The sequence below is a fragment of the Cydia pomonella genome, chromosome 14, assembly GCF_033807575.1.
Source record: "Cydia pomonella isolate Wapato2018A chromosome 14, ilCydPomo1, whole genome shotgun sequence".
Taxonomy (NCBI): domain Eukaryota; kingdom Metazoa; phylum Arthropoda; class Insecta; order Lepidoptera; family Tortricidae; genus Cydia; species Cydia pomonella.
Genome location: NC_084716.1, coordinates 20,957,759 through 20,971,870, shown reverse-complemented (window position 1 = coordinate 20,971,870; position 14,112 = coordinate 20,957,759). Strand labels below are relative to the sequence as shown.

The window sequence follows — 14,112 nt, the reverse complement described above, 5'->3', positions numbered from 1 at the left end:
TTCCAGTACCCTTCCATAAAGCTTCAGTTGCTCCATGCCATTGAGGGTCTTTTTCCTGGTAAACAGTATTACCACTGTTTTGCCTGGGTTGATAGAGAGTTGATGGCTGTTGCACCATCTCTCCACTTGCTTCAGTGCTGTATTCATGATTCCTGATACTGTTCCCGGGAATTTCCCGTTTACAAGAATCACTAAATCATCTGCATACCCTACCGTGTATGTTGGGCCTTTGTTAAGTTCTAAATTCTTTGTAAATACCAGTTACTACTAGTACTTAAAATTACATATTTTGAGTTTAACCGGTATCGGTACTATATCATTCCCCATCAAATTTCGCTCCGCTTCTTACCGGTAAGGAGAACGAACGAAATTTTTGAATTCGCGTTCCATCAATGAACTGGTTTTTGAATGAACGAAACAATGTAACTATTTTGGAACGATATTAATAGCTATTTCAATACCGGTTCCGAGCCCCGTCGTAAAGTTCCTCATCATTGTAGAAAGTAGGTTCTACAAAAATAGTGTTTCTCTTCTTCGATAAACATATACAACGTGTCCCAAAACTCAACGATAAGCCGGCACCAGAGGATGGAGCTGCTTATGATTAGTCGAGAAAAAATAAGGAAAAAAATATATCTCAATTATTTTAGAAGATAAAGAAAAAAAATGAAATTCATTGAAAATCGACATCCCTAATGGTATTTTTAACGACCATGTCTACAAATATTCAAATATTACTGTTTTTTATTTTGTTTTTGGAAACTTCAGTAGCCCTGCTATCTAACACAGTTCTTACCGCCAACATTAAATAATGTCGATTCTTGTTTAAAAATTCGTTGTTTTTTTTTGTGACTAGGTTTCCTAAAGTATTATACCATTTTGGAATCTTGGTTAGTTGCGTCAACTTTTGAAAATAATTGCCATAGTGGTGTCGATACTATTTTTTTACACCATGATGATTGAAAGTGGACTGTAAGAAAAAATCTTTCAAAATTGTAGGGACAAAATGAATTTTGATTATTTTTTGTGTAAAAACTACATGTATTATGGTATTTTTAAGAACTGTGTTAGATAGCAGGGCTACTTAAGTTTCCAAAAACAAAAAAAAACAGTAATATTTGAATATTTGTGACATGGTCGTTAAAAATACCATTAGGGATGTCGATTTTCGATGAATTTCATTTTTTTTCTGTAATTTCTAAAATAATTGAGATATATTTTTTTCCTTATTTTTTCTCGACTAATCATAAGCAGCTCCATCCTCTGGTGCCGGCTTATCGTTGAGTTTTGGGACACGTTGTATTTTACAAGCCATTCAGTTCCCATATAAACTAAACGTAGACAGCTATTAGGTAGGGAGACACTTTTTTCACGGCAGGTAATGTAAAGCTAGTAGACGGTAACTAATTGCTTTGTCCGAGGCTTATTTATAAGCTCTTACGTCCCGTACGTAATACCGCATAATTCTTATTGCGTGTTCCGAGAAAAACAAGATAAATTCTCATCCTTTCTGCCGGACATTTTCCAGACAAACAACCCCCTTCAGATAGGAAAAAACTACAGAAAATACCCAAATTCAGTAGCTTATTCCCTGACTAACCGAGCGTTTTAGAAAAGGGATGACAGCTAAAGACAAACGATTCATAGCTAATTCAGGCCAGTAACGCGTTTATGAATAACGCCATAAATGGCTCAACAAAGTTCGTGACCTTACCTACCCCGAAGTATATTACGGTGAGCTGATGAAGGCTTAGAAAATGTGGTCATAATACCAGAAGTTCCCAACTCAGCGAGTCAGTTTATTCTTAATGATTTTCTCTTAAGATGCATTTTTTAATCCACTTAATTGTGGCTACATATCGTTTTCCTTTGTTGTTCAGTTGCCTTGAAAAACAAAATTCATGTGCTGTGTGCGTACACAACACATGAAATTTGATCTTGGTAGATTACGTAACGACGGACCCGGGTACGTCCTTAAACTACGCCCACAAGAGAGGTATGGGCATTGTGAATGTCATCTCGCGTTGTGTGGTAGGGCACAGCACAGCGGATGTCATTCCAGATGTAGAGCAGAGCCCAACTGTGGAATTACCTCCACCTTACAGAAAACCGCAGCCAAATAACACTAGACCCTACTCATAGTATTGTGTTCCCGCCGGTGAGTAAAGTTGCCAGAGCTCAACGTGGGAGGCGTTTTAGGGTCGGCAACGCGTATGTAACTCCTCTGGAGTTGCAGACGTACATAGGCTACGGAGACTGCTTACCACCAGGCGGGCCGTATGCTTGTTTGCCACCGACGTAGTATTTTAGCGAAGGTTTACTGATCAGTTAAGACGAGCAAATTCGAAGAAAAACCCGAGTTATACAGCTGAAAACGATGACGTGCAGCTAACTTAAATGTCAAACGTCAACTTTTGAGCACCAAGCCGTACAATGCCATTCCCATTTGTTGTTTAATTCGAAGCACGAATTTGTTCTCAGACTTTCATACATCTGGTAAAATAAAGGATTATTCAACCGTAGCAACTATCTGAAAACAAGACCGTGTGAACAAAGATATTTTGAACGAGATCTAAAAGCTTCCACCCTAATTAAAGATCACTCCACCGCGACACCGAATACTGTAAAATTAATGTCCCAAGAGAAAGATAATCCGCCAGAGTAACATTTGTGCCGAATTGCGAAATCTGGCAACCACGGGCGGTTGCTTGTGAATGTTTTAGTAACGTTACACCGAGTATTGCAGAATTATACTCCAGTCAAATAAGGTTGCATGCTCTAACCTATCCTAAACTAACAAGGTGGTCAACAAGTGTGTGTTACCAGTGATTTCGGCACAGGAACGTGAGATAGATAGTCAGAAAGGGTCTTAGAAGGAAGGCTTTATATCACCACTGAAAGGGCCATTTTAAGAACTTCAAGTAATTTCGCTACATTTAACGAACACAGAGAGGTATGGGCATTGTGAATGTCATCTCGCTTTGTGTGGTAGGGCACAGCGCAGCGGATGTCATTCCAGATCTAGAGCAGAGCCCAACTGGGGGTGTACCTCCACCTTACTGTAAACAATAATATAATTTACTCAAAGAAAACTATTGAAATATACGAAATACTTTTTAATCAAAAAATAAATGTACAATAAATCAAATTACATTGCTAAACGAAATATCATGTGTCGAAGCCGAAGTCTAAATCGCAAAAGCCCCGGTCCCCGGCTCTGCAGCGGTATTTATGCAGGTGGAGGGGCGCCACCACCACCAAGTCGGCCGCGCAGCAGGTAGAATCTTGGCGTGAACTCGGGGTTGCCAACACGGCCGTTCTGCAATGTGTCAGCCCCTGACACCACCACGATCCATCCAGGGTCCTATAATGTGCGAAATTACATAGAATTAAAATGTGTTATATTTAAGTATATTGATTTTTTTTTCTCCCAGTAATTATTTCAACTGGTTTGCTCGACATGAGATTTACATGATAGAAGTCTTACTTTTTATCAAGTGTTGGCCACTTAGTACCAGACAATTAATATATATTAAATAAGTTCTGAATAATAATCACTCGCACTTATTTACTTCAAGAGACCGAGTTAAATTATATTCGAACCCATTCATTCTCATTATAAAGTCACTTGCACTTAACGAGCGAAAAGCTTCACTTAAGCGTTCCAAGTTCACCTCATAACAAGTCTTCTTTGTCTGTGGAACAACACATGATAAAAATTTGTTATCAAGAGCCAAAATCGCTAAAAAAAAAAAAACATATATTAGCACATATTTAGGTATGTGACAAAGCTTTTAATATACATTAATACTAATTACGGGTTTTTTTATTATCTTTGCCAACACGAAATAATAACAAAAGACTTACATTTAATCTGAAGGCCAATCTCCTATTCGAATCCACGGCTTCATGTTTTCCGCCGCGGCTGTGCCCGAATAGAGCTTAGTACTTCGTTCCGAGCCTCGCATATCCGTCACCTCGTATCTGTCATTCCCTAGGACGCTCTTGACTTGAAATGGTCCCTTATAAGTTGGCATCAGCTTTCTACTTTGACCATCGTTATTTTTGCTTTGATTTTTCAGCAAAATAAGATCACCCACCGAATACTTGCACGCTTGAACTCGTGATTCATCGAACCGCTTTTTCTGATATAATGCATCGGCTTTAATATTTTCATCGACCTTTTTACGCAAGTCAGAAACATCAGTTAATACCCCGTTATCAAGCTCGGATGTCAATAAATTATCGCTAGCTGTTCTTACGCGATATCCTAAGAACACTTCACTTGGTACTGCTTTGGTGGTTTTATGTATAGTGCTGTTGAGTCCCTGTTGTAATACTTTAACATATTGGTCCCAACGATCGTCATCCGTATTAGCGCCTAACGTCCTCATAGCATCTAAAATGGTTTTATTAAAACGCTCCGCCTGACCGTTTCCACGTGGCATTCCTGTAGCTACTGTATGACGCCGAATGTTATTACTATGGCAATATTGTGTAAACTCACTAGACGTAAACCCTGTACCCGCATCCGTGATCACGCGCCTTGGATATCCAAACGTTTTAGACATAAGTTCTAATTCTTTAATGACGTGAGCAGAGTTTGTTGTTTTCACGGCATAAATGAATACAAACTTTGTAAACGCGTCAACCATCACTAATAAATACCTATTTTTTTGTTTTGTCTCCACAAATGGACCTAAGTGATCCATATGTAATGTATGATACGGCTGAGCATGCTTAGGTAAAGGAAACAGTTCACCCTCTTTTGGCCCACCTTTGTTTTTGAAATACAAACAATTTATACAGTTTTTGATATATTTCTTAACTGTATATCTCACTCGTGGGAACCAATAAAGATGGTTGATGCGTTCGACAGTCTTGTCAACTGAAAAATGTCCCAGATCGTCATGCGTGCTTCTTAGGATTTGCCAAATACATTTTTTTGGCACCACCCATTTCCGACCTCGGGGCGTTCTTCGGTAGACTTTATTACCTAAAAGCTCATAATTATTAAAAATGTCCCTATTGTCTTCGGCTTGTCCTGACTCTAGTATCTTTTTGATTTTTACTAACTCAGGGTCTTGTAATTGAACAGACAGCATCCAGTCAGCTTCTGTTATTGAAAGAACGACCTCACATTCAGGTTTTTCACCGGATGGCACGGGGTTCCGACTCAACGCATCCACGTGTTGCATACGTGCACCTTCTCGATGTTGTATCTCGAATGAGTATTCTTGCGTTGATAACACCCATCGTGCAATCCGAGGAATGATTTCCTTTTTAGTGAGTGCATACCGAACCGCGTTACAATCTGTCACAATTTTGAACGGGGACCCTAACAGATATAGCCTAAATTTTTGTAGTGAAGCAACGATTGCAAGCAACTCTAATTCGAACGAGTGGTAACGTTTTTCGTCTTGTGTGGTCTGTCTACTGTAGTAATGGACGGGTTTTTCACCTTCTTCCGTTATTTGCATAAGGATTCCGGCGATACCCTCTCTACTCGCATCAGTATACAGTACGTGATCTTTTGACGGATCGAAAATCGTCAATACATTATTAGAAAGTAACTTCTCCTTTAACATCTGAAATGCGCGCTCGTGTATGTCTTCCCACGCCCAAGTACTATCTTTTTTAAGCAACTTCGTTAGTGGTGATGAAATCATGGCACAATTTTTTATAAATTTGCGGAAGTAACTGATTAACCCCAAAAACTGACGTAATTGATGCACAGTCCTGGGCGTTGGAAAACACTTCACTGCCTCTAATTTGCTATCGTTTGGCATCACTTTATTCGGTTTGATCTTATACCCCAAAAATTCTATTTCTGATTTGAAAAAATGGCATTTCTTTAAATTTAGTGTTAAGCCATTGTCACGAAATATGTTAAGTACCTGTTCTAGCAATTTTATGTTTTCGTCTACCGTTCGGGTTACCAAATAAACGTCATCGAGATAAACGATCACGTTGCCAAAGCGCAGATTACCTAGCACCTTATTCATCATCTGCTGGAAGCAAGACGGTGCATTTACTAGGCCGAACGGGAGACGTAAAAAATTGTAGTGCCCATCCTCGGTAATAAACCCGCTTTTAGGCACTGAATCGGCACTTAGAGGTATTTGGTAATAGCCACTTTTCAGATCAAGACTCGTGAAACACTTGCTACCCTGAAGCCTATCTACCAGATCCTCAATGCGAGGCATAGGGTACTTATCGGTTACTGTCACTTTATTCAATGCGCGGTAATCCACGTATAACCTTTTCTCCCCGTTTTTCTTATTAACGAGAAGTGCGGGCGAAGCGTAAGGGGAATCACTATTGCAAATGATTTCATTAGCTAGTAGTTCCTCAACCATATCCCGAATGATTTGTCTATCCGAGGGAGAGGACCTAAAAGGTCTACTTTGTACGGGACGCGGATCTGACACGGTTATTATCATTTCATGGTTCTTTACTTTGCCTAGTTCGCTTAAATTCCTTGCCACGCAATCACTGTACTTACTAAATAGACTAAGTAATTCAGCGTGATTCGAGTCTGCGTCAATTTCAGTTTCATTAATTATCTTACAAAACTCATCATATTGTTTTGCATAGTTAAATTGTAATACGTTGCCAATCCGTGAATACATTAAGTCAGGGTGCTCCGTCACATTTCGCCCTATTAAGATATCACATCCTTCTAAATCATCGATTATGTAAAAATTAACATTTTCCAAATGCACTGAATCGAGTTTTAAGCTTGCATTCAACATGTACTTAACCGGTTTTGTGGTACCTTTTTGAAACCCCTGTAAGAAAACAGGCGATGTGAGATGGTCGTATTTTAAGCTGTGTTTTTGGGCCAAAGATTCGGAAATAAGAGAACAACTAGCCCCTGGGTCTATAAATGCGTCATGGATAACGACATTGTCTAAAACAATCTGTTTGACAAACTTATCTCGGGCATTCGAGGATGACACGAATTTAACCTCTTGTTTATCTACCTTTGATTCAGTTTTTAACCCCTTTTTATGGAAACAGGCGGATTCAAGGTGGCCCCTTTTACTGCAAAAATCGCATTTCACATCGCACTGACTTCTTTTATGATTACCTCCGCAAGTAAAACATTTAATCACCCGTCGCGTTTGAGAATGTGTACCGCTTTCATCAACACTAACGGAATGTGACGACGCAGCCTGACCCACGGTTCCACTCGAAGGTATCTTGGTGGAAATATTAGGCACGGTAGACTGAGATTGACTCGACTTCGAAGGTATGTTAGAATTAGATTTTTTTATCTTATATGTACGGCTATGCAAGAAGCTAGCTAATTGATCGCATGAGCCGAAGCTGTTTGTTTCGATATTTCCGTCTCCTATATTTCCTAGTATAATCGATATAACATCTTGATCCGAAAAGTTCAAACGCAAACGGTCGATTCTACACTTTTGGTCAAAATAAAATTCATACAAGGATTGATTTTCGCGTGGTTTTTGTTCTACCACCTCTTTTAATAACTCAAACATATTTCTCTGAATCCTAAAGCTCGCGGATAGCTTACTATGCCAATCGGCCCATCTCCACGACGGCCATTGTTTATCAGTACGCAACAGGGAATCATACCACACCTTGGCAGAGCCTTTAAGTTTATTTAATGCTTGATACCGGGTTATTTCGTCTGACCAATCAAACGTCTTTGCGTACGATTTAATAATACTAAGCCATGCGTCAATATCATCTTTAAGCGGGTCAAATTCGGGTATGATATTATTTAGGGTATTTGAATTTGTGTGACTCACTGTTTCGGATCCATTTCTTGCCTTTTGTGTCGAACGATTCCTCGCCTTACTTGTCGAGCGCGATGCCTTCTTGCGTCTGGGAGGCGGAGGTGACGGAGTTCTGGTGCTTTCGCTGTCGTAAGATGAGCTACTAGAACTGCTGGCAGCACGAGCACTTTTACGCTTACGGCTTCTTCGAGAATTACCCATACCGCGTGAATACTTTACCACTTCTGATGTAAACAATAATATAATTTACTCAAAGAAAACTATTGAAATATACGAAATACTTTTTAATCAAAAAATAAATGTACAATAAATCAAATTACATTGCTAAACGAAATATCATGTGTCGAAGCCGAAGTCTAAATCGCAAAAGCCCCGGTCCCCGGCTCTGCAGCGGTATTTATGCAGGTGGAGGGGCGCCACCACCACCAAGTCGGCCGCGCAGCAGGTAGAATCTTGGCGTGAACTCGGGGTTGCCAACATTACAGAAAACATCAGGCAAATAACACTAGACCCTACAAAGTGTTGTGTTCCTGCCGGTGAGTAAGGTTGCCAGAGCTCAATGAGGGGGGAGGGGGTTAGGGTCGGCAACGCGCATGTAACTCGTCTGGAGTTGCAGGCGTACATAGGCTACGGAGACTGCTTACCATCAAGCAGGCCGTATGCTTGTTTGTCACCGACGTAGTATTAAAAAAAAAACAAATGAATAATCAAATAATGCATAAGTCGTCAATAGACCTCTAATAGCAGTGTTGGCCGAACGTTAATTAGAATTAACCATTACAAATTGAACTGCACACTGTAACCGTCCGTTACGGTTTACGGTTCAATTTGTAATGGTGTGAGGCCAATAAAATTCTAATAAACGTTCGGACAACAATGTCTAATAGTTCCCAGACATACACCCAAGGCCAAAAGTATGGAAACAAGGTTGTTCTATTTTATATCTCATGTTTCTATCTTTATTGTTTATTTATAACCTTTACTTAGGTCAGGCAACCCCAAAACATCGAAAATACTCGTTAAATATCAAAACATTCTAAAATATTGTTAAAAAGATTTAAAAAAAATTAAAAGTTACATAATTATACCATCTTGAATTGCCTTAAGTACAAAATGTTTTTCTGGCAACTATCGTAGCCAGAATTTGAATTATTAAGTTTTAAAATGTTCTATTATTATTTTTACCATTTCGTTTTTTAATTGTCAATGAGTAGTATAAATTCCACAAGCTTGTTTCCATAATATTGGCCGGAAGTATAAGCGACAGTGGCCAGGCAGGGCACATGCTCATTGATTCTAGGACCTACAGAAAGATCCTACAGATGAGTTGCAGTAAATCAACTATAACCTGTGTTCGCGAGTCTAACGCCATCTGGCGGGCATCTCAAGAAGAGGCGGAGTTCCAAGCACGGCCGCGCGGGGGCGCGGCGATAGCCATCACTTTACGACCTCATACGACACGGCACACAAGCCGCTCTCGCGATTTCTTTGCTATTTTATATAGAATCGCCAACGTTCTAACTTTTGTTAATTTCATTTAATATAATTTAAAAATAAAAACAATTTGTAAAATTAAAATATGAACCAGTCATTGAAGAGACCCGTCTGCTGCTCCTGAAAGTAATTCAGATTCGCTAACCTCCCAAACACCTGATTTCTTACGATAATATTATATTATATTGCCAATAGACAACCATGTTTTTATTAGTAACTTGGGTGTTAGGCGCGCGTAATTTATGGCATAATTCAATTCAATTCTTTATTACAGATAACATATGATCCATATTACAATATAATTATTAAAATAATGTACACGTTAAAATAATAAATAAGATAATGACTGCAAAATGACGCTTAGCGCAAGCACGACAATCACCTTTTTAGCTTTATGATCTGTGCCCTTATAGAATATGCCTCAATCGATAGGGACACTTGGAAGGAGATCTCCACGAAAACGCATGGCTACAAGACATTGCCTAAAAACACGCAGAGGCACAATCCATCAGATGTTGCTGCCGACATGGCTCCCTATTTCAGCTGCCACATTGGCTAATGGCTTATACCTACAGTATACAGCCACGAGAGATGTTGTCCCTCGCATTTAAACGCTGCTTAAATGATCTTTCAAGATGTTAAATGCCTCATGATTAAAATAGGCCTAATAAAGGAGGCCACCGAAATTATTGCAGCTACTGATTTCCTTTCGATCGCGCGCCGTATTGGACCTGGATCGGTCATACTCTTAGAAGGGATCCTGATACATCCCTAGGCAAGCCCTAAAATGGACCCCGCAAGGCAAGAGAATCCTCTCTTACAGGTCGTCTCCCGTCGGCGCTCAGTGGCATTCGACTTGACAGCAATCGGATTTATCATGGCCTGAGCCGAAGCACGCAGCCCAAGACAGAACGAGATGGCGGCGCACTGTGGACGCCTTCTGCCTCACCTAGGGGACGTAGGACTTTAAGTCACTGATTTACTTTCCCTAGTCCACACAGTTAATTGACAGTTCGTAAATCTTATTGCACAGACAATGGTCAGTTAAGAATAGGTATTGCAAATAGTAGGTCCCTACAATAGAGCGATGAATCGAGGAGATTCAATCCCGGATACAAGCAGGGTCCCCGAGAGACGAGTAAAGCCTTTAATGTCCAATTCGCAATCTCTTACAAAACTTACTCATACGAACCTTATGTCTTTTCAATAAGGTTGACGAATGGTCGGTTCACAGTGTTCACGATGGTAGATGTGCCAATGTATCCCTTAAACTTATAAAGCTCCCAAGGAATACATAAAGCACAATATGCCTTTTCTATTCAAGCTAGATTAGAAAGCGAGACAGTATCTTGGAGGACTTGTATACATTTTTCGACCGGGCGAATAATTATTAATATCAACTACGTCGTTGATTAAGCTCAAAGGGTACCCATGTATGAATAATACTGGCCCTTAAATATTACAGCGACACAATACAAAGCATATTATATGATAACAACCGCAGTACATACCGAGGCTCTTGAAATTAGCGGGTATGTTACGTCATAAAACGTCTAAACAAAAGACCGGTCGCCCGTGACATCACTGATATTATATATAAATAAATAAATACCAAAATATTATAGGACATTAATATACAAATTGAAGTCCCACAGTAAGCTCAATAAGGCTTGTGTTGTTGGTACTTAGACAACGACATATATAATAATATATGAATACGTAGATACATAGAAAACACCCATGACTCATGAACAAATATTCATGCTCATCACACAAATAAATGCCCTTACCAGGATTTGAAACCGGGACCATCGGCTTCATAGGTAGAGTCTACCCACTAGGTCAGGCAGGTCGTCAATATGTAGGTCACAAATACGACGAAATGAGTCTTGTTATTAGAGAAAAATAGTTCTTTTGCGTTTCTATCTATAGCCTTATTTCTTAATTAAACAGATTATCATTGACACAATCACTATCACTTTCAATGACATAAAATTAGCCCTATAAGAAATTGTATGAGAGCCGTAAAATATGTGACGGGTCCTGGGATGGGAAGCCACCGTTTCAAAAACAATAAGCAAAGTTCATAGTGAAACGTCACGAAATATATTGTATATTTCATATTTGAACGCTTTGTAGTCGCCCGGGCCGGAGCGCAGGCTTACGTAAGTACAAATTCCGTGACGACCCAGTTCTTACACGAGAACTTGGAAGTTATATCGGAATGGACATTGCTACATGTTTCCATTATTTTATAACTTTGCTCCGCTGGAATATTGGGTTTTTCTTAACAGACATTGATTATATTAGACGAAACTTTTGGAAAGAGAAAGATATGGTAGACACCCGAAATATAAACGTATGAATAAGTAAGAGAGTTTCTGAGAATAAGTACAGTTGCCATCAGATATCCGATATACAGCGGTCAATGTGGCCAGAAATATCTAAATCTTCTTTCTTATTTATCGAACCTTAAGAGCAGGCTATAGACACGAGAATATAAATATTTTCACCCACTTATTTTACTTTGTTATGCAAGATAATAGATCAGTAGGGCTAAGATGGTCGGCTCTTTATCATTTGTCACCATGTCTGTCACGTTCTAACAAGTATGTAAGCGCGAAAGTGACGAGCATAGTGACAAGTGATAAAAATGGAACCATGCTGCCACTGCATGATTTTAGTCCGAGAAGTTTTAATTGCTCTTGGGAGTCTTTTGTATACAAAACTGCATGAATACTGAAACGAAACTCTTTTAGATCTTCGATTCACTTGCCTAACCCTTCCACTGCTCGCGTTAACCCATGCAACGCTTTGATATGCTAAGATCGATAAATATTCAAGCACCTATTTAAAATTCTCCTGGTAATCGGGACAGTGCTGTTTAAGCGAGCTTTGTGCTTTCAAATCCAAGATGGCCGCTGTGGTTAGGAATAATAAATCTTGTGGACAAAGCACACAAACATAATGCTTCAGGCGTGACAGAACACAGCACGAACCAGGAGCGGCATTCAAGTTTATAAATCTGATATTGATTGAACATAACTCGTTATAGACCGCTTACCTGCTGATACTTTGTCAGATGATAGTTTAGATGCTTTTTTAAATAAAAAAAACCGTCGCCGCGATATAACTGGCTGACGATTTTTTTTAAATTAACAATAGCATCTGAACTATCATTTGACAAAGTATCAAACGGGAGGCGATGACAATTTTTTTTTGTTTTACGTGTATCGGTGGCTGCCATTCTTCAACCCACCAACGGAGGGGCAGCTGACGTCCGCGAGGGTTCATCAAACCTAGCCGTTAACCACTATACGAGTTATCGGCCGGAAGGCGATTGATCATGGGAATCTGTTCCTGGCTCGCGGTCTATTATAGCTCATAAAGATTTACTGGTGCAAGCGCTTTGGTTGCATTGCATCTTAATTCCGCTATACCGATTTTCTAAATCTCAAAAACGGAAGAGTGTCAAGTAGAAGTAGCTGCTTTCCACCTTTCTAACAGCCAAGCACGAAAAGAAGTAGACATCACTTTTTGCGGGAAAAAGCTCCAACATAATTTCTACCCGAAGTATCGACCGATCTCGACTTACAAGCCCCCCCTGGAGAATCTTGGTCAGAAATTAAAAACTAGGCTTAACCTTATTAACAAACTTGCGGGAACAACCTGGGGAGCACGAGGCCGTGTCAAGTAGAAGTAGCTGCTTTCCACCTTTCTAACAGCCAAGCACGAAAAGAAGTAGACATCACTTTTTGCGGGAAAAAGCTCCTACATAATTTCTACCCGAAGTATCTGGGGGTAACCCTCGACCGATCTCGACTTACAAGCCCCCCCTGGAGAATCTAGGTCAGAAATTAAAAACTAGGGTTAACCTTATTAACAAACTTGCGGAAACAACCTGGGGAGCACGAGGCCGTGTCCTGCGCACCTCTAGCCTGGCCCTTGTCTACCCAACAGCCAAGTACTGTGCGCAGTGTGGTACAAAAGCGCACACACAAGTAAAGTCGATGTCCAATTTAATCGTGCTATGCGTACAATAACGGGCTGCCTATTACCAACGCCTACAGACTGGCTTCCTGTTCTTTCTTATATTGCGCCGCCAGAAATACGCAGAACACACGCTGCCTCAAGGAAATGGGAGAAATCTAAGAAAGGCATGCTTCCCATCCGCAAACCACTTGATCACCTTCCCAATGCACGTCTCAGATCTCGTAGACCTATCTGGTCAGATCCCCAAATCATAGGCCCAGAACGCTTCTGTGTTAACTTACAATGGACGAAGAACTGGAACACGTACAACGCATAGTCACAAATTTCCATCGCCGATATACTCCCAGCAAAAGAACCACCCGGGCTTGATGAGGCACGAAAAATATGGGTTACACTGAATAGAATAAGGACCGATGTCAGCTGCTGCAACCATAATCTCCATAAATGGGGCTCCAAACTGCGACTGTGGCGCGCCAGACCAGACAACCACGCACATGAGATGATTTCTGGATGCACGCGATAACTGCTGATGCCACAGGGAATGGCTATCAAACTTAGACCTTAAACTATGACTATAAACTGACTGACTTTTGTAAACTTGATTTGTCTTATTTTTCCAATAAGGCCATACGATAATAAGTCAAAATGCCTAAATCCCAGAATGCCTAATTTTTTATCTGTACCTCTGTCTATTGTCTCTGTCGCTCAGCACTAATAAGAAAGGTATAGTTGTCTTCCACGACTCGACTCGCGCTGTAAGACGTATAGAGACAGCAATCTAACGTTTTGTACAGAAAGATAAGAGAGGTATGGGCACTGTGAAAGTCATCTCCCTTAGTGTGGTAGGGATGAGCTA

General features: G+C 40.2%; 1 protein-coding gene and 1 long non-coding RNA gene across 7 annotated transcripts in view; both read right to left on the bottom strand.

Moving 5' to 3' along the window:
* Positions 1–14,112, bottom strand: part of LOC133525181 (myotubularin-related protein 6) — a 105,997-nt gene that overhangs the window by 69,400 nt on the left and 22,485 nt on the right. The gene's annotated exons all lie outside the window — the stretch shown is intronic.
* On the bottom strand, positions 3,102–4,768 carry LOC133525175 (uncharacterized). The gene is made up of 2 exons (XR_009800529.1): positions 3,868–4,768; positions 3,102–3,364 (listed from the first exon to the last, which is right to left on the bottom strand). It is a non-coding gene; the product is annotated as an uncharacterized LOC133525175 (long non-coding RNA).